Below are 21,745 nucleotides of genomic sequence, written 5' to 3' on the forward strand. Positions count from 1 at the left end.
TGTAGTTAATGGCTTCTGTATTTGATAATGCTGGACTATAGCATGAACATCTCAAAGGCAACTGTAATTTATCTTTGTCCCTACAGAGCTTTGTGCAATGCCTAGGACATAAATGCTGTTCCATAAGTAAATGTGATAGACAGAATTCTAAGATGGCCTCCAATGATCCTTACCTTTGTGTAATCCCCTCCTCTTTGAGTGTGGGTGGAAGACAGGAATCTGATGAGGTATCTCTCTCTTAATTATGATGTTATATGGCAAAGGGAGGTTGTCCTGGGTGGGCTGCCTCAATCAGGTGAGTCCTTTAAGAGCAGAGCAATTTCTGTGACTGGGAGCAGAGGAGGAAATCAGAGAGAAACATAATTGCTGGCCTGGAAGAAAGCATACAGCTATGTAGTGAACTGCTGATGGAGAGGAGCAGCTTCTAGGAGCTGAGACAGGTCCCCAGCCAATAGCTAGTAAGAAAACAGAGACCTTAGTCCTACAACCACAAAGAACTGAATTCTAACAACTATGAGCTTCTAGGAGGGGCTTGAACTCCAGGGAACCACAGCACAACATATACTTTGATATCAGCCATGCAGTGCCCCGATTTCAGATAGAACTGTGAGCTAATACATACGGTGTTATTTAAAGCCATTAAATTTGTTACACAGCAATAGAAAACTTATACAGAAAATGAATCTTACAATTGAGCAACCATCATCTAGATAGTAGCAATGTCTCTAAACCTTAAGCACAGTCCCTAAGAGGAAATAGTAACCACTGAACATCAGACCTGAGAGTCAAACTAGTATCCTGTTGACAACATACTTATCTTAACCATGCCAGGGTAACACCAATCTGTGATGTTTGAGTCATTCTGCCTTTCCCCTTGCCATTTACATCAGACAGGCTAAGTGAAGTGAGAAAAAAATGGCAAAGTATTTGAAAGTAAGCTTGGGATATTCATCTTGTAAAGGAATGATTACTGATTAAACAGGAAAGTTGACAAACAATAATAATGACAATGATAAGGGTAGCTCACGTTGGTTGAGTTTGTACTCTGTGCCTATATATAGGCATATAACTCCTTGCCTCACTATATTCTTACCACAGCCATGGAAGATAGATACTAATATATTCATTTTATGGATGTGGAACATGAGGCTTAAGAGGTAGAAGATTTAGTTGCATAACCAGACAATAAAGATGATTGGGAAAAAAGAGGAGATATTTTTGGATGAAGCACTTTTCAGAGCAGATCATCGACTCAGATGCAGCTCTTTGTCTTGGATGACAGATAACTCCATTTCTTCTGTGTTAACAGGTTCTCTTTATACCCTTTCCTTTAACAAGATGCTTTTCAACCCCTGCATTTCAGTCTTCACACTTTCTTTTTTGGGAAGTCACTGAATCCTGAACCCCAATACTGTTTCTGGTCTTCACTCTGAAAGGCATACCTTGAATTTTGTGGTTCATCTAATGGTCAGCCCTTCATGCCACTTAGATGTCTCATTATCCTCTCCTGTTCAGTTTGTTCAAAATTAAGTTCATCATTATGCCCTGAAAACCAGTTCTCCTCTCCAGTACTTTAATCCTGCGAATGATTCCATAACCAGTCTGATCCATAAGGCTCCATACCCCAAAGACCATTCCACTGTTTCTCATCTCCCTTTCCTTTAGCCAATCAGCTGTTATAGTATCTTTCCAGAATGCTTACTCAACTATTTCTTCTACATTCTCCAACCTCCTGAGCCCTTTAAGCCACTGATCTTCTCCCTTTCTTCCTTCTCCAGTTTGATTCTGTGATGCATCGATTCAGTCACTCTTGCCAGAGCCCAAAGCCCCTGGTTGCTCTATTTTTCATCATTTCTATTTGACACAACTTGAACCCAACCATCTTTCTCTTCTACTAGGAGGCTAAGCAGTACTGGAGAAATTGCGTAGAAGGAAGACAGAGTTAAAATAGGACTCTTTGTTCTAGTTTTCCCTGAGTCCCCAAAACCAAAGATACCAAATACTGTCAAATTCCAAGGCAAAGTATTAGCCCATCTATCAATGACTTCTAAAGAAATTGCATGAAAACAGGTTTTGCGATCTGTACTTTACCTTTAGCTGTGAATTCTTCCTATCTGACACTCCTTACCACCCTGCCCCCAGACCCTCCACCATGTGAGAACTTCAAAGAGATCTTGATAGGTATCTTTTGAAACATGGAGACACAGACAGGCCTTGACTCATACCCAAAGAGAAAGTCTTTGAGTGAGAGGCTGGCTGAAGTGAACTGTGTCAGCACAGCAGAGGGCTGCATTTAGGAAGTAAGCACATTTTGGCCTATGCCAGACCAAAGCTGCGTTTTTCCTGGGACCAAATAAAATACACAGTAGGAATGTGAGTCTGAGTTGTTTTAAAAGGAATTCTAACCCAGAGGGCTTCCTGTAATGGATGGCGTGTCTTTGACAAAAAGAGGTTGAAGGTTTTACTGGACAGAGAAGTAGAGGGAGATAGTAAACAGCTGATTAAAGGAGAGGCACTACCTGAGTGAAGGAATTCCAGCTGGACAGGTCCAGAAGGTGAGTGTCTGAGGAGGCCACAGATACTGAAATGAGAGCATAAAAGTCAGCCTGAAACATCAGCCAGAGCCAGAGGGCAGCTACACCAACTTATATGTATGTAGGTCGAATAAGACCTTTCTTCTTCTTCCCTTCCTGCCATCTCTGCTTCCCATCCTGGAGGACACATTGGTAGCTAAGTGCTAGGGAAACAAAGTCAGAGTCATGGAGAAGTAGCATTAAAGGGAACATAGAAATGAGTATCTCATTCCCCACTCTAGGCCTGTTAGTCTAAAGCATCACCAAGCCTGCAATGAAGTTGGGAGTTTCTGGGCAGATTAATTTATAACGTGAGGTTGTGGTTTGGAACTGAAGTGACCAGAGGACATTTTATTACTGAGATGATCAGAGACTCCAAAGACCTTTCTATTATTTCATTTGAAGTTAGGGAGGGGGAAAGAACTGTCCCCAAAGAGGATTCAAATGGCCAGTTGTAGGTGAAGAATAAAGTTATTTTCTCTTTGCATCCTAGGAGTCCAGCTTGCTCGCAGGGATCATTCTGCTAGTATCATTAAATACATGAATCATCTCAATCATCCACAGCTAGGTCTCAACCTTCAAGCCATGGGAATCCTATAACATTTGTTTGGTGGACATGCTCTCCTATTCTCTGCAAAGCTACCTTAAGCATCTCTACCTTCCTTAATTTTCAAACTTCACACTGCCTCCTTACACTCAGATGATCTTGCCTCAGTCTTCACAGAGAAAGTCAAATCCATCAGATGTGAGCAAACCCTCCATTTATTCTATGTTGTCAAATGGAGCTTGGAATTATACTTAGAATATTAATTGTTAATTAACACATGTGTTACAGATATGTAATGGATGACTCCACTCTTTGAAAATTGTATAGGCCCAGTGTGGTGGTGGCTCATGCCTGTAATCCTAGCATGTCAGGAGGGTAAGGCAGGAAGATCACATGAGCCCAGGAGTTTGAGACCAGCCTGGGTAAAATAGTGAAACACTGTCCCTAAAAAAAAAAAAAAAAAAAAAAAAAAAAATTAACCAGGTGTGGTGGCATGTGCCTACAGTCCCAGATACTTGGGAGGCTGAGGTAGGAGGGTCACTTAAGCTCTGGAGGTCAAGGCTGCAGTGAGCTGTGATTGTGTCACTGCACTCCAGTTTGCGTGACAGAGCGAGACCCTGTCTTGAAAAGAAAAGAAAATAGTATATTCTCCTTAGCAGGTGCACTGTTGCCTCTATAATCTTATCTTCGTTATTGCTTTGCTTATTTGTATTAAAACCTATGAATGGATCTAAAGTGAAATTTTAATTTATATGTGTGAAATTTTGTAAAATACATCCCAAAGATTACCATTCATATAGTATTTTACAGTACTTGAAATAGGGTATTTTATGTCTTTGCTATTACCTTCAGAGAGCTTTTCTAGTCTCAATTCTCTTATTCCATCTAATTACAACTTCATTTTAAAAGCAGTTGGGAGTATATATACCCTCAGCATTTAAAAATGTTACATTTAATGTATCAAATGAGTTTTTAATTCCAGTATAACTAACAAAAATAATTGAAAAACAGAATTGCTAATGGAAGCATGCTTCTCTATATAATTTACATTATCATAAAAGAACTTAGTTCATTATAGAAAATTTGAATATCACAGGAAAGTATAAAGAATAAAGTAAAAATCAGTTATAACCACACTTATCACTTCCTTACTCATTCTTGAGATATTCCAGTCTTTTTTACTTTTCAAAGCTGATAAAATAGTGCACATACTTTGAAAAATCCTGCTGTTTTACCCCCTAAACATTATATAGAGGACATCTTTTTTTCCTGTGTCATGTAATAATTGCTAACAATCTAGTTTTGATGACTGAAGTGTATTGTATCATTTTAGAACATGTTATAATTTATTATAGTATAATGCGTATTGTGTATAATATTGTAGTATATAATCTTGCCCTAATATAATTTATGTAGCAATTCCCAGCATTCTTATTTTTAGAAATAGAAAAATCTGATACACATTTGGCTTCTGGCATGTATTCAGGTTTGGTATTTTCATCCCGCCATCAATAACCTTAATTGTTTGCCAAATTATACTCACTTTGTAGTCTGTAAACAATTGCAGTCCCATTTTATTTTAATTAATTAATGTATTTTTTGAGATGGAGTCTCGCTCTGTTGCCCAGGCTAGAGTGCAGTGGCACAATCTTGGCTCATTGCAACCTCCGCCTCCCAGGTTCAAGTGATTCTCCTGCCTCAGCCTCCTGAGTAGCTGGGATTACAAGTGTCTGCCACCATGCCCAGCTAAATTTTGTTTTTAGTAGACATAGAGTTTCACCATGTTGGCCAGGCTGGTCTTGAACCCCTGACCTCAACTGATCTGCCTGCCTTGGCCTCCCAAACTGCTAGGGTTACAAGCATGAGTGATCGCGCTGGGCCTGCAGTTCTATTTTAAATTCAGTGAAAACGAAAAGGTCACCAAACTCTTTAAATGTCTGAAATTGCAGTCTCCACTCCATGGTCATTGTTTTCTCTATTTCTTTCTTTCTTTTTTTTTTAATTGCATTTTAGGTTTTGGAGTACATGTGAAAAACATGCAAGATTGTTGCATAGGTGCATACGTGGCAGTGTGATTTGCTGCCTTTCTCCCCTTCACCTATATGTGGCATTTCTCCCCATGCTATCTCTCCCCAACTCCCCATCCCCCGCTGTCCCTCCCCACTCCCCCACAACAGATCCCAGTGTATAGTGCTCCCCTCCCTGTGTCCATGTGTTCCCATTGTTCAACACTCGTCTATGAGTGAGAACATGCGGTGTTTGATTTTGTGTTCTTGTGTCAGTTGGCTGAGAATGATGGTTTCCAGGTTCATCCATGTCCCTACAAAGGACACGAACTCATCGTTTTTGATGGATGCATAATATTCCATGGTGTATATGTGCCACATTTTTCCTGTCCAGTCTATCATCAGTGGGCATTTGGGTTGGTTCCAGGTCTTTGCTATTGTAAAATGTGCTGCGATGAACATTCGTGTGCATGTGTCCTTATAGTAGAACGATTTATAATCCTTTGGATATATACCCAGTAATGGGATTGCTGGGTCAAATGGAATTTCTATTATTTCTAGGTCCTTGAGGAATCGCCACACTGTCTTCCACAGTGGTTGAACTAATTTACACTCTCACCAACAGTGTAAAAGTGTTCCTATTTCTCCACATCCTCTCCAGTATCTGTTGTCTCCAGATTTTTTAATGATTGCCGTTCTAACTGGTGTGAGATGGTATCTCAATGTAGTTTTGATTTGCATTTCTCTAATGACCAGCGATGATGAGCATTTTTTCATATGCTTGTTGGCCTCTTGTATGTCTTCTTTTGTAAAGTATCTGTTCATATCCTTTACCCATTTTTGAATGGGCTTGTTTGTTTTCTTCTTGTAAATCTGTTTTAGTTCTTTGTAAATTCTGGGTATCAGCCCTTTGTCAGATGGGTAGGCTGCAAAATTTTTTTCCCATTCTGTTGGTTGCCGATTCACTCTATTGACTGTTTCTTTTGCCGTGCAGAAGCTGTGGAGTTTGATTAGGTCCCATTTGTCTATTTTGGCTTTTGTTGCCATTGCTTTTGGTGTTTTGGTCATGAAGTCCTTGCCTACGCCTGTGTCCTGAATGGTTTTGCCTAGGTTTTCTTCTAGGGTTTTTATGGTGTTAGGTCTTATGTTTAAGTCTTTAATCCATCTGGAGTTAATTTTACTGTAAGGTGTCAGGAAGGGGTCCAGTTTCTGCTTTCTGCATATGGCTAGCCAGTTTTCCCAACACCACTTATTAAACAGGGAATCCTTTCCCCATTGCTTGTTTTTATCGGGTTTGTCAAAGATCGGATGGTTGTAGATAGTTGTGTTGCCTCCGAGGCCTCTGTTCTGTTCCATTGGTCTATATCTCTGTTTTGGTACCAGTACCATGCTGTTTTGATTACTCTAGCCTTGTAGTATAGTTTGATGTCTGGTAGTGTGATGCCTCCTGCTTTGTTCTTTTTGCTTAGAATTGACTTGGCTATGCGGGCTCTCTTTTGGTTCAATATGAAGTTTAAGGTGGTTTTTTCCAATTCTGTGAAGAAGGTCATTGGTAGCTTGATGGGGACAGCGTTGAATCTGTAAATTACTTTGGGCAGTATTGCCATTTTCACGATATTGATTCTTCCTAACCATGAACATGGAATGTTTCTCCATCTGTTTGTGTCCTCTCTTATTTCGTTGAGCAGTGGTTTGTAGTTCTCCTTGAAGAGGTCCTTTACATTCCTTGTTAGTTGTATTCCTAGGTATTTTATTCTCTTTGTAGCAATTGTGAATGGCAGTTCGTTCTTGATTTGGCTCTCTTGAAGTCTGTTATTGGTGTATAGGAATGCTTGTGATTTTTGCACATTGATTTTGTATCCTGAGACTTTGCTGAAGTTGCTTATCAGTTTAAGGAGATTTTGGGCTGAGACGATGGGGTCTTCTAGATATACAATCATGTCGTCTGCAAATAGAGACATTTGACTTCCTCCTTTCCTAATTGAATACCATCTATTTCTTTTTCTTGCCTGATTGCTGTGGCTAGAACTTCCAATACTATATTGAATAGGAGTGGTGAGAGAGGGCATCCTTGTCTAGTGCCAGATTTCAAAGGGAATGCTTCCAGTTTTTTCCCATTCAGTATAATATTGGCTGTTGGTTTGTCATAAATAGCTTTTATTATTTTGAGATACGTTCCGTCGATACCTAGTTTATTGAGGGTTTTTAGCATAAAGGGCTGTTGAATTTTGTCGAAGGCCTTCTCTGCATCAATTGAGATAATCATGTGGTTTTTGTCTTTGGTTCTGTTTATGTGGTGAATTACATTTATAGACTTGCGTATATTGAACCAGCCTTGCATCCCCGGGATGAATCCTACTTGATCATGGTGGATAAGCTTTTTGATGTGCTGTTGTAATCGGCTTGCCAGTATTTTCTTGAAGATTTTTGCATCTATGTTCATCATGGATATTGGCCTGTAGTTTTCTTTTCTTGTTGAGTCTCTGCCGGGTTTTGGTATCAGGATGATGATGGTCTCATAAAATGATTCGGGAAGGATTCCCTCTTTTTGGATTGTTTGGAATAGTTTCAGAAGGAATGGTACCAGTTCCTCTTTGTATGTCTGGTAGAATTCGGCTGTGAACCCATCTGGACCTGGGCTTTTTTTGGGTGGTAGGCTCTTAATTGCTGCCTTGACTTCAGCCCTTGTTATTGGTCTATTCAGGGTTTCGACTTCTTCCTGGTTTAGGCTTGGGAGGAGGCAACTGTCCAGGAATTTATCCATTTCTTCCAGGTTTTCTAGTTTATTTGCATAGAGTTGTTTGTAATAATCTCTGATGATGGTTTGAATTTCTGTGGAATCTGTGGTGATATCCCCTTTATCACTTTTTATTGCATCTATTTGGTTATTCTCTCTTTTCTTTTTTATTAATCTGGCTAGTGGTCTATTTTGTTGATCTTTTCAAAAAACCAGCTCCTGGATTTATTGATTTTTTGAAGGTTTTTTTGTGTCTCTATCTCCTTCAATTTGGCTTTGTTCTTAGTTATATCTTGTCTTCTGCTAGGTTTTGAGTTTTTTTGATCTGCTCCTCTAGCTCTTTCAATTTTGATGATAGGGTGTCAATTTTGGATCTCTCCTTTCTTCTCATGTGGGCACTTATTGCTATATATTTTCCTCTAGAGACTGCTTTAAATGTGTCCCAGAGATTCTGGTATGTGGTGTCTTCGTTCTCGTTTGTTTCGAAGAACATCTTTATTTCTGCCTTCATTTCATTGTTTATCCAGTCAACATTCAGGAGAAAGTTGTTCAGTTTCCATGAAGCTGTGCGGTTCTGGGTTGGTTTCTGAATTCTGAGTTCTAACTTGATTGCACTGTGGTCTGAGAGACTGTTTGTTATGGTTTCCATTCTTTTGCATTTGCTGAGGAGTGATTTACTTCCAATTGTGTGGTCAATTTTAGAGTAGGTGTGATGTGGTGCTGAGAAGAATGTATATTCTGAGGATTTGGGGTGGAGAGTTCTGTAAATGTCTATTAGGTTTGCTTGTTCCAGGTCTGAGTTCAAGTCCTGGATATCCTTGTTAATTTTCTGTCTCGTTGATCTGTCTAATATTGACAATGGTGTGTTGAAGTCTCCCACTATTATTGTGTGGAAGTCTAAGTCTCTTTGTAAGTCATTAAGAACTTGCCTTATGTATCTGGGTGCTCCTGTATTAGGTGCATATATATTTAGGATCGTTAGCTCTTCTTGTTGCATTGATCCTTTTACCATTATGTAATGTCCTTCTTTGTCTCTTTTGATCTTTGTTGCTTTAAAGTCTATTTTATCAGAGATGAGAATTGCAACTCCTGCTTTTTTTTGCTCTCCATTTGCTTGGTAAATCTTCCTCCATCTCTTTATTTTGAGCCTTTGTGTATCCTTGCATGTGAGATGGGTTTCCTGGATACAGCACACTGATGGGTTTTGGCTTTTTATCCAATTTGCCAGTCTGTGTCTTTTGATTGGGGCATTTAGTCCATTTACGTTTAGGGTTAATATTGTTATGTGTGAATTTGATCCTGCCATTTTGATGCTAGCTGACTGTTTTGCCCATTGGTTGATGCAGATTCTTCATTGTGTTGATGCTCTTTACCATTTCATGTGTTTTTGGTGTGGCTGGTACTGGTTGTTCTTTTCTATGTGTAGTGCCTTTTTCAGGAGCTCTTGTAAAGCCAGTCTGGTGGTGATGAAATCTCTGAATACTTACTTGTTCACAAAGGATTTTATTTCTCCTTCACTTATGAAGCTTAGTTTGGCTGGATATGAAATTCTGGGTTGAAAGTTCTTTTCTTTAAGGATGTTGAATATCAGCCCCCACTCTCTTCTGGCTTGTAGGGTTTCTGCTGAGAGATCTGCTGTGATTCTGATGGGCTTCCCTTTGTGGGTAACCTGACCTTTCTCTCTGGCTGCCCTTAGTATTTTCTCCTTCATTTCAACCCTGGTGAATCTTAAGATTATGTGCCTTGGGGTTCCTCTTCTAGAGGAATATCTTTGTGGTGTTCTCTGTGTTTCCTGGACTTGAATATTGGCCTGCCTTGCTAGGTTGGGGAAGTTTTCCTGGATAATATCCTGAAGAGTATTTTCCAGCTTGGATGCATTCTCTTCGTCACATTCAGGTACACCTATCAAACGTAGATTAGGTCTTTTCACATAGTCCCATATTTCTTGTTGACTTTGTTCATTCTTTTTTACCCTGTTTTCTCTAACCTTGCCTTCTCTTTTTATTTCATTGAGTTGATCTTCGACCTCTGATATCCTTTCTTCTGCTTGGTCAATTCGGCTGTTGAAATTTGTGCATGCTTTGTGAAGTTCTCGTGTTGTGTTTTTCAGCTCCATCAATTCACTCATATTCCTCTCTAAGTTGTCCATTCTTGTTAGCATTTTGTCAAGTCTTTTTTCAAGGTTCTTAGTTTCTTTGCGTTGGGTTAGAACATGTTCTTTTAGCTCACGGATGTTTCTTATTATCCACTTTCTGAAGGCTGATTCTGTCATTTCATCACACTCATTCTCCATCCAGTCTTGTTCCCTTGCTGGTGAGGAGTTGTGATCCCTTATAGGAGGAGAGGTGTTCTGGTTTCGGGTGTTTTCATCCTTTTTGCGCTGGTTTCTTCCTATCTTTGTGGATTTATCCACCTGTCGACTTTGTAGTTGTTGACTTTCTGATTTTGGTAAGTTTAAGTCTGCAGCAGCAGAACTCATAAACCCCCCCTTTTTTTTCCCCAGGTGTTCTGTCCCAGGGAGTTAGGGCTTTATGAGTTTCCGCTGTGCTGCTGCCGTTTTCTCTGCCCACAAGGAGACAGCCTAGTCACTCTCAGCCTGCAGAGGCTTCGCTGAGCTACTGTGGGCTCTGCCCAGCTGCCGTGTGAAGTTCCCTGCAGTCCTGTTTATATGGGTGTAGTTAGAACTGCTTCCGCTATGTTGGCCCGCCTCTGTAGTGATGGACTCTCTCTGTAATGGCGGGTTGCCTTGGTGACGGCAGGTTGCCTCGGGAACTGCAGGCTGCCTCCATAATGGCGGACGCCCCTCCTCCACAGAGCTGGACCATCACGGGTTCAGTTGTGCTTGCCGTTAAAGTCTCAACCCAGAGCGTTTCCAATTGCTGTTTTTTTGTTTTTGTTTTTGTTTTTGTGGCGGTGGGACCAGCTGGGCCTGGTCATCTGGCTCCCTGCCTCAGAGCCTTTTGTTTTTTAGTTGAATGGTCGGCTCTCTACCAGGTGACCTGGTCGCCTGTTGAATAGGTGCCCGGATCTGTGTGATTTCCCGTGCGGTGACCCACTGCGCCGGCTGAAATCGCGGCTCTGAGATTCGTGGCACTTTTTTGCCTGGGAATCTCCTGGCCTGGCTCCCTGCTTCAGCTCCCCTTGCTGGTTAAGAGGGGACACAGTTTCGTTTACTCTGCACCAGGAACCACTGCGCCAGCTGAAACCACGGCTCTCAGATTCATGGCGCTTTTTTGCTCGGGAATCTCCTGGCCTGGCTCCCCGTTTCAGCTCCCCTTGCTGGCTAAGAGGGGACACAGTCTAGTTTACTCTGCACTGGGAACCCCTGCGCCAGGGCGCAGGCCAAACAGCCGCGCCGGCCAAAACAGCTGCGCTGGCGACCCATGGGGCTCCTCCGCCTGTGAATCTCCTGGTCTGTGGGCAGTAAAAATCCGTCTGGAAATGCGGCGTCCACTCACCCTCTGAGCTTTCACTTGGACCTGCAATCCTGAGCTCCTCCTAACCGGCCATCTTGGATCTCTCCCCCATTCTTCCGTATTTCATTGACTTCCTACTTCCTTGTTATCCAGCTCTCCCACTTCTTGAATTCTCCTTTTTATTCCTCCCTCTGTCTCTCTTCAATAGGAAACTTGCCTTTACTGGCTTTTTCTTTGCTGCTAGATGCTCATAGAAAAATCAGATATTACACATAAGGCTCGTGGGCCTTACATTTGCCTGCATATCCAGGGTGGAACCATTTGGCAGGAGACTCAAATATACTAAATTCATCACTCTGAAGTATTAGAATACTGGGTTTTAAACTTACCCAATTAACCTTGGAGTTGTCATGTGGTCTGAAATCCTCTAAATCTGTATGACTAACACTTTCTCTTACTGAAGATAGACATTCAAGGGAAGCCAAACCAAAGCAGTAGTTTGCTTAATACGAACAAAATCAGAGCAAGAAATTTTGGATTAGACATTTAGAATGTTCAGCGGCAATAGGCAACCCTACATGTGCATCATAATAATTAAGGTTAGATGTGGTGTTAGGATTGGACTGAGGCAAAGAAATTGTGATCCTGAGAAATCCATCAAGGCAATGAGTGCCATCTTGAAGCTCCCCTCATGAGATAGCTGGTTGGCCTTCTTAAGTCTGCCTTACTGTGCCTGGTGCCCCTTCCTATCAGAAACTTCTGCGTTGATCGCTTGCATCTTTCTTCACTGTCTCTTCTTCCTCCTGGTTATCCATGACTTGCTTTCCTGGTCCTCCTCCTATGTCTGATGGTTCTTTCCTTATCTTCTTTCTATGCTAGCTGTTAGTTCTTGCATCTCTGAAGCAGCATGTTTATACAAATTCTGCCCTGGGCCTTAAGGAAGTTACTAATATGACTCTGATGGTAGCACACCTCTTTCCAGACTCATGGTTGGATGACACTTCCTGCCTCCTCGGTGGTTGAGTGGGGCTATGTGATGACTCCTGGCCTTTGGTATAGGAGCAGGATAATGTCTGTCAAATCTGGGCTAGTTTCCAGGGTGAGATCCTCCTTTTTTCTGCTGTAGAAACTAGCAGTGTTCCAGGTGGATGGTTTGCTCCTCAGCTCAAATCCCAGGGTGAGATGATGCTGAGCAGAACTAATAGCTCTTGACATAAAGAATGGATGAGAAATAAACCTGTGATGTATAAGTCACTGAGATTTTGGAGTTGTTTGTTACTGTAGCATAATCTAGCTGTGTACCCTGACTGAAACAGCCGCCTTCTTCTTCTTTTTTTTTTTTTTAACTCTTCACCTTATCCCTTGATGGTTTTATCAAAGATTATGGCTTTAATTTTATCCTCTAATCAAATCTTCCAGACTAAACTTGATTGATGCCCTGAGCTCAAATCCCAATTTTCTTTTCTTTTCTTTTTTTTGTTTTTGAGGCAGAGTCTTATTCTGTTGCCCAGGCTGGAGTGGAGTGCAGTGGTGTTATCTTGGCTCATGCAAACTCTGCCTCCCAGGTTCAAATGATTCTCCGGCCTCAGCCTCCCAAGTAGCTGGGATTACAGGCGCCTGCCACGACACCAGGCTAATTTTTTTTTGCATTTTTAGTAGACAGGGTTTCGCCATGTTGGCCAGGCTGGTCTTGAGCTCCTGGCCTCAAGTGATCTGCCTGCCTCAACCTCCCAATGTGCTGGGATTACAGGTGTGAGCCACCTCGCCTCGGAGATCTGTTTTCTAGTTAATTTGTGACATCTTCAGGGCTCATAAGAACCTCAATCTGAATGTTCAGCAAGATATCTCAAATTGATCGTGCCCCAAAACAAACTTATCATCTCCTTTCCCTCAATTGCTGCTGCTTCTCTATTGCCATTCAGTTAATAACACCACTTTTTCTAATTAATTCAGCATTTTAACCTTGAAAATGTGCAAATTTCCTCCTCGTGGGTGACGTGGGGCCAGTCTTACCAATGGCAAAATTAAAAAAGCAGAAAGACCAAGCCAAAACATGAAATCCAGGAACCAGAGCTGTATCCATGTGAGTCCTTAGGAATTATATTTCTTAAATTCTGCCTGGTATAGAAGAATTAGCTTCTCATTTTCCTTTTAAGATCATGTGAATTGACTTTTCCATTGGTTTGCTGAAAGCAAATGTAATCATCTTCTCTATTTTCTCACCTAAAGAGATGAAATTATTCTTTTTAAAATTTAATCTCCTCCTCTTCTTCCTCCTCCTCCACTATAAAAAGAATACTTGTAACGACAGGATTACAGTGTGTGTCAAGCATACTGGCTTCTGTAGGCTCCATAAACTATGGTGGACTTTCTGTGTATCACCTTCTTGTCTCCATTACATAATTATGGAGGAGCTGGCATCTAGCCCCTAAATGCAGCCAAGAAAGGGAAATCAAGACCGATGTTCTAGTATCCAGTCTATGGTCTCTGAACCCAGCAACTCCACCCCAGGTTCATTATCTGTGTCTGCAGTTTCATGGCAATTGCAGATCTGGAAGTCTGCCACTCTGAATGTCACCAAGCTGTTTATTTAATCATCAAACCAAGCTCATGATCTAATTGCTCCTTCTATCACCAGCAAAAAAAAAATAAAGGAGAATGTGATGAAGATCAGCCTTTGGCTACATTGCAGGAATCAGGAACATATCTGAGATTGGCTGCTATGGTTGCCGATTAGGTTATAATCAAAAGAGGAAAACAGGGAATTAAGAGTAAGTACTATCCAAAGAATAGAGGGTGTAGGGCCACAATCCATGCTGGTCTTTTCCTTTGTTAAGGCTGCTTCTTGGTATGAGAACCAAAGCCATATCTTTGGTCACAGGGGCTGTATGGGTATGCTATGCTTTAAGAAGCAAATGCCGGTATTTTATAGAAGTCTATGTATGAAGTCAAAGCCACAGAACCAAGTATTTGGAGGTATGTGAGGGTGAGACTCAATCAGAGTAAACTGAGATCAAGCTGCTGTTGTTGCTGTTGAGAAGATGATGCTATTCTTATTTCTTGTTGTTTATGACTCGTTTTCTCTCTCCTGTCTACAATTTTAAGTTCTAATGACAATGCAGTATTTCTCAGAATTGACATAAAGAAGAAGGTGGAGCTGGGTCAGACTTTTTGCTTATGATGTGATTTTTTGCTTAGTTTCCTCATTTAATTGTGGTACCTCAGCTGTGTCTGGTGTTCTCAGGTCTGGAATACCTGTTCATCCACATCTCCAGGAAGGATATCTTTGGTGTTCTACTGGGGTAGGGAGAGTTGGCTACCTGGCCACAAGGGTTGATGAGAAGACCTATCAGTTTGCTTACTCCTTACAAGGAGTTTGAATTGATTGTCTTGTTTTCAGTTTGCCTTCGGAGGCAGCTGGCATCCTCAATTCCTGACACTTTCTGGGTATTCTGAGGTATAATTTAGTTTGCTTCTTCTGGTTGATTCTTTCTCCTGTAGCCTCATCCCTCTCCCCTCTTGGGTTGCCATGTCCAAAATTTTGTGGCTGTTATCTGTCATTTTCCTTTCTGTTTCTTTTGTTTTGGGGAATCCATGTTTTATATTTCCTGCCATTTTAGAGGTGCTTTTAAAAGAAAAACCAAACTTCTGTATTCACTCTTTCATATTTCCCGGAAGTCTATTTAGTTGTTTTTTGTTTGTTTTGTTTTGAGATGGAGTCTCACTCTGTTACCAGGCTGTAGTGCAGTGGTGTGATCTCGGCTCACTGCAACCTCTGCCTCCCGTGTTCAAGTGGTTCTCCTTCCTTAGCCTCCCAAGTAGCTGGCACTACAGGTACCACACCACTACACCCAGCTAATTTTTGTATTTTTAGTAGTAACGGGGTTTCACCATGTTGGCCACAATGGTCTTAATCACTTGACCTCGTGATCCACCCACCTCGGCCTCCCAAAGGCATGAGCCACTGCACCCAGACTTATTTAATCATTTTTTTCTATCAATTTCTATTATGTTTTTCAGAATACTCCTGAATGTGTATTGAACCTAGTAGGTACACAATACAAATCAAAGCAATTATAATATCATACAGTGACTTCCCTCACCCAAGGGGAAAAAGGCAGACATTAAAATTACCCTGCATAAAGATTTCTGAAAATAGTAGACAGTACAGTATTTTTCCAAATTTCTTGTCCTTCAATATCTACTGAGCACCGTGCTCAGATGTAGATGCTAGAATGTGGATAAAATAATCAGAAATCTTAGAGTCTCTCCTGTGAATTTCTTTTATGTTATTTCATATGATACATGGTTGTTCAATCAGTAATGTAAGTCGACCTTTTGCTATAGGCTGGAGTGATAGAGAGAAGTGACTGCCTTTTTGTAGTGAGAAAACAGCTGGGCCATCATTGCATTTGCCAGGAGAGAGGAAAAATTGCTGGGAGTTCCTGTTTGTCATTGGCAGTAACAGTGAGATGCTGGGGAGACGCAAATTATGGCAGAGGTGCAGGGCTCTTCTGTCACTTTCCGAGCATTGGCTTAGCTTTATCCACAAAGACTCTGATGGAGGGTCTGAAATTCCACTTTTGATCAGTCAAAGCATGGCCTTTTAAACAGAACATTTCATGATGCCAACAGATGGTTTCCAGAGAGGAACTGGGAATTAAGTTGAGCTCTGGTTGCAGATGATTCTTTTTCATGCCTAGCTAACCAAACAAAGAGAGCAAGCCAGAAACCAAATCTGCAAGTGAACATACACAATGGCATTGGTGCATGGGAATGTACAGGGCTCTGGCTGATTAAACTGCTGCCAGAGTGCCAAGGGGCAATTTCTCTAAGCCTCCCTGTCTTGTATTTTGGCAGATCTCTCTTCCCTGCCCCCTCCATATCCCCTTCCCCACGTCCTCAAATCCATTTGCACTGTTGTTTGGAAGAAGCCCAATTCACACAGATTGGCAACACTGTAATTGGTGTTTTACTTACCTCTGCCTCTTTTCTCTCTGTGTTTGATCATTCTGATAATGACAGCTTATTTTCTCTCCCGTTACCAATGGAAAACAAAAAGAAATTCTTAAAAGAGTTGTGGAGTTATATTTGAGTTTTCTGATATACTGCTATGGAAAACAAAATTCATATTTTAAAATGTTTTTCCACTTTTGTTTCCCTCTTCCTCCCCCGTCCCCCAAACAGTCAACACTCATGGGAAACATTAATGTTGAGAATTGATTTTCCCCTCAGAAGGTGTTGTGACTACAGTGGCAACGTCCTTGGGAGCTGACATGTCAAAATGTTTATGTTCTCATTTAAGACCTTCGTCATTGTCATCATAATTGGTGCCTCCATTTGCTAGACTCTGTTTATGCATGTGCATTTTATTTCAAGTGATATTTCTCAGGATAATATTCACAAGGGCTTGGGGCTCCTGGTGTGATAAGTGTTATATAAACTGAAATGATTACCCCCTGGCAAAAGGTAATCTCCATTGCACACACCACCTGGCTTAACAGCTCACGTTTACACAGTGCTTTGCAGTTAAGAAACAGTTTTTTTTTGTGTATAGTATTTCCTGTAATCTCCCTGATAACACTGCAAGGAACACATCAGGGATGATTTGGCTCCAGGAATCATCCCATCTTGCCCTGCTACCAGGTGTGTGTGCTTCTGTACCTGATGCACGGCAAACTTCCCAGGTGTCACTGTGCAGCTCTAAAGAAGCTGTGTCTCAGGTGGTTTCATCTCTGAGAAGAGTCAAATTTACAGAGGCACAAACAAGCAGAAAATAATTAGAGGAATTCTATCCTTTTCTCACGTCTCCTAAGAAGAAAAACTGGGCAGGTGATTACAGGATCTCTCTAGCAGTCTTGGGAAGAGGCGAAATCTGTGAATGCTGCAAAATTAATAAAATTGATTCCATCACAACTATGTAAACATTTCAGTTGAGGAGACATATAATCAGGGCAGTGTCTATAATATGAATTGAGTGTGTCATGTGACTCAAATTAGCATATCATGACTTGTTATGAGCAGCAATAATGCAGTATTAAGCTAGTGGCAAAGAATAAAAAAGCCGTTTGTTTCCTGGGACATAGGCAACCTTTGAACTGAGATTTTATAAGACAGCATTTCAAGGCAGTAAACAGTTCCTCTAGAAGGACCCGTTCTAAAAGAGAAAACCAAGAAATACTGTAGTAACTGTGGATGCAATTTGATTCCAGAAGTCTAGTTCTGGAAGGAATGCCTTAAGTCAAAACTTAATATTAACTCAGCTGTAGATGGCCGCATAATGCTGTGAGAAAAACATGGGGTTTAGGGAAGAGACCCAAGGCACAGACCTTGGACAAGCTAGAACTGATCATGACTCCTAGATCCTTTGTATACCAGTTATGTAACTCTGGGCAAACCTTGATTTCTGTGAGCCTCAGTTTCCCCATGTGAATACTCATGAGTTAAATATGTCTCCTTTAAAAATAGTTGTGAGGATAAATTGGATAAAATGTCCAGTGTACTTAGCACATAGAAGCAGCTCCAAAAATGGTGGCCATTCTTAATATAGCCTGATGTTATTCTCCTTCTCTATAGAATCTAAACACCTTAAGGTTAGAGCTCAATTCAGCTCCTTCTTCTGTTTCCTTCAAACCCCAAGTTACAAAGGCTCTCAGAAAGGCTTTAATTTGGCTGTGGTTCCAACCATGATAGCCTGGCTTCCAACTCACATCCTGATGGATAAATTGGCTCAACTAGCTGAGTTTTAGAAAGGACTGTTTAAGTACCATTTTGGCTAATCACACAGCAGCTGACACTTGGTCCAGAATCTGGTTTGTGTGAATAATTGTAAATAAAAATCAAGTTTTCTTTCCCTATGCAGTAAAAGAAAAAAAGATTATAGCTTTGGCAATTATGTATTATAAATCACGGAAATATCTCTCACCTATGAGTTCTGAAATCGTATTTAAAGAATGTGGGGCCAGTGAATGCATTTCTGAGAATTTTAAGTGATTATCACAGTGGACCTGCATTCTCTTTTATTTCCATTACACCCACTATGGGATCCCTGATGAGGTGTCATTTGACCACCTCCTTCTGCACATAAGTTATATCTTATTAATAGCCTCAGAAGAAGGAGCTACAAGAGCCTTTTGAGTGACCCACTATATTGCTTAAAAACATTTTGTTGGAAAACAGGAAACTGAACAAAGCATCCCAGGCAAAATAGGAAATTTATTGACCACACAAGTTGGAAATTCAGGACTACATCTGGCTTCATGAAGATGCCAGGTTATCAACCCCAATAGAAAAGAGATATTCTCTTCTAATTACTCTGGCAGAAAAGTTCTAAGGAAGATTCCAGTGGGCTCCACTTATGTCACATGCCTATCTTAGAACCATTCATCATGACCAGAGGGATGGGGCATATTGATTAGTTGGCCTGGGTCACATGATGGCTCTCGAGTTGAGAGGAGGATGGCACAATAATTCACAATTCCATCAGGACCATGTGAACTGGAGGACGGTGCAGGGCAGACAAGCAACACAGATCGACTACACCCAGCCCTGTGTGGGACCTTTTCTGTTGGGAAATAGAATTCTTGTGACTAGACTGATTCCTTCTGGCTCCAATTTGATCCCTTTCTTCTGCCTGCTACTCAGTATCTTTCCATGATTCTTCCTGAACAAAAGGCAACAATTAAACCCTTAATTGTTCTTGAGAAGTTACATTATTTTATAGGCTGTAAAAATGTAGCGTATCACTAAGTTTTCCCAGGCAGTATTTCTGAATCTTTGTCATCTTCATAGAACTGCTAGACAGTATTTTATTTCTTTCATGGCTTTCTCTAGTTCAGGATTTCAAATGGAGCTGATGTGAAGGATATAGTATAAAGCATTGGTAAAAGAATTTCTGAGTCATTTGATTTGTATTCAAATCTCACTTCGACCAACTTTGGTTAGAAAAGTGCTAGTAAAAATGCCATATTTTTCATTTATTAGGAAAAATTTAAAATATTGGTGTAACACACACACACACACACACACATTTTTCATGCCTTGCATTAATTATTCTGTTCCATGGATTGATTCACATGTATTGTGAACCAAGCCCTATCTGAATACACATCTACTCTTGGACTGTTCAGTTATGTGAGACAAATAAACTCCCTTTAAAATTTAAGCCCTTTTGGGTTACCTACTACTTGAAACTGAATTGCAATTCATATAGTTGATACTTTCCTTGGGGAAAATAGGCATTCCCATATACCACTGCTGATAGAAGTATGCATTGTTACAGTATGTTTTGATTGTAATCTGTCAGACTCAGATATAATAAAAATACAGTAAACCCTCTTTTGGAAATTTTTGTCACAGAAATAAAACTATACATGAGGTATGTCTGACAGGATGTATTCTATGCTACAACAAACAGAAAAACTTAATTGGCTTAAATAAGTAAGAAATGTATCTCTTACCTGAAAGGAAGCCCAGAAAACAGAGTAGATGCTAAAGTTGAGTAATTCAGTATGCCAAAATGTCATTGAGGACCCTGGCTCTTTCTCTCTTTTCTTTATCCTCATTGTCATTTTTAATCCTTGAGCTGAAGCAAGGTGTTTGAAGCAGTTTTATCAATCACATCTCAGAAATTCAATGATCAACTTCCCCTTACATTCATTGTCCAGAACCGGGTTCATTTATCATTGTCATTTATCCATTTATCACCAATCATTAAAAAGAGATAGAATTATCCTTTGCTTTGACTATTTATCTGGGAGTAGATGTTGAAGAGTCAGCTACAAAGTCTATACACAAAAATATACCATGCATGTGTGTGTGGGACATATTTTGTAAAAATAGAAAAAATTAGCTGGGTGTGGTGGCGTGCTCTTGTAGTCCCAGCTACTTGGGAGGCTGGGGCAGGAGAATTGCTTGAACACAGGCAGCAGAGGTTGCAGTCAGCTGAGATCACACCACTGCACACCAGCCTGGGTGACGGAACCAGGTGACAGCCTGGGTGACACTCCAGCCTGGGTGACAGACAGAATTTAAATATGAATGCCCATCAGTAGTGAGAACATTGAACAAATTACATTCTTTCCATACTGAGAAACATTTTGCAGCTATTAAAAATAATGAGTTATCATGTATTAATTTGAAGAGATACTTGTGATGTTCTCTCAGGTGAATAAGCAAGTTCCAGACACCTGTCTATAGCGTGATCTCATTTTCCTTGGAAGACACAGCAAATTACTTACTGGCTATCTTCATGTTTATATACCAAATTATTAACAGTGGGCCAGATAATTTGAGAATTAAAACAAATGTTATGACTCACATGTCATAATACTTTTTATATAAATATTGTTACTAAAAGTGTTGTGCTAAGGAAATATGAAAATATCATCCCTTTAAAAGTGCAGTCTGTGAATGCTTGGCTCCTAGAACGCTAGAAAAATCTAATTAAGCAAAAGCTTTCCAAAATGATAAAATCTCCCAAGCATTACCAGAAGCACCACATTTTAAAAGATACTAGACTGAAAATTAGGCATTTGCAACATTTCTATATTCCCCAAATCTATTACAGCTTCTCAAACATAGAAGATATATAATACATTAATTTTCTCATGAAAGCTTTCAGGTCCTGGAAAACACTAGGATGGATATATATTTAAAAAGAAATTGCAAAGTCAAAGAAAGAACCCACCTACCTCAGAGTTTAGAGAACATTTTAAGGATTTTTTTTCCACATTTTTTTGAGATTTGAAAAATATTTTAGCTGAAAAAGTTTCATTGATATATTTTTTGAATGATAGCTTAAATATGCTAATTCATAAGCTATTACTTTTTCATCTGTTACACCAAAAATGGTAAAAATATACCATAGATTATTTTACTTGCACCATGCATGCAGTTGGATATTTATGATTCTTGTGTAAGCAGAAGCTGATCAATTCTCAAATGTTTGCTATATAAGGATATAGTTCATCTTAGCGACACATCAGTCAACATGAGATGGTAGAGGAAAGAACATTCTTGTTCCTTGTTAGTTTTTAAAAACTCTTTTTTGTTTTTAAATTTGAGACCGAGTCTCGCTCTGTTACCCAGGCTGGAGTGCAGTGGCACTATCTCGGCTCACTGCAATCTCTGCCTCCTGGGTTCAAGTGATTCTCCTGCCTCAGCCTCCCGAGTAGCTGGAGTTAAACAGACATGTGCCACCATGCCCAGCTAATTTTTGTATTTTTAGTGGAGATGGGGTTTCACCACGTTGGCCATGGTAGTCTCGAACTCCTGACCTCAGGTGATCCTCCTGCCTCGGCCTCCCAAAGTGCTGGGATTACAAGTGTGAGCCAACTCGCCCAGCAAAAATACATATTAAAAGCACCTTTTTCATCTCATGCAATCCCCACTCTAGCCAGTCATATGGAACAATAAAAAGGACCATGCAAGCTGAAACTGTGCAGTGATTTTCATAATCGATGGGA

The 21,745-nt window shown here is 40.5% G+C and overlaps 2 long non-coding RNA genes across 2 annotated transcripts in view; one reads left to right on the forward strand and one right to left on the reverse strand.

The window, feature by feature from the left end:
* The window catches only part of LOC105708026 (uncharacterized), a 112,145-nt gene that overhangs the window by 39,170 nt on the left and 51,230 nt on the right, over nucleotides 1-21,745 (forward strand). The gene's annotated exons all lie outside the window — the stretch shown is intronic.
* LOC105708027 (uncharacterized) lies at nucleotides 219-16,459 on the reverse strand. The gene is made up of 3 exons (XR_001105226.2): nucleotides 16,260-16,459; nucleotides 2,520-2,581; nucleotides 219-328 (listed from the first exon to the last, which is right to left on the reverse strand). It is a non-coding gene; the product is annotated as an uncharacterized LOC105708027 (long non-coding RNA).

Source organism: Aotus nancymaae, unplaced genomic scaffold, assembly GCF_030222135.1.
Source record: "Aotus nancymaae isolate 86718 unplaced genomic scaffold, 86718_ANA_hifiasm-v0.15.2.pri h1tg000003l, whole genome shotgun sequence".
Taxonomy (NCBI): Eukaryota; Metazoa; Chordata; class Mammalia; order Primates; family Aotidae; genus Aotus; species Aotus nancymaae.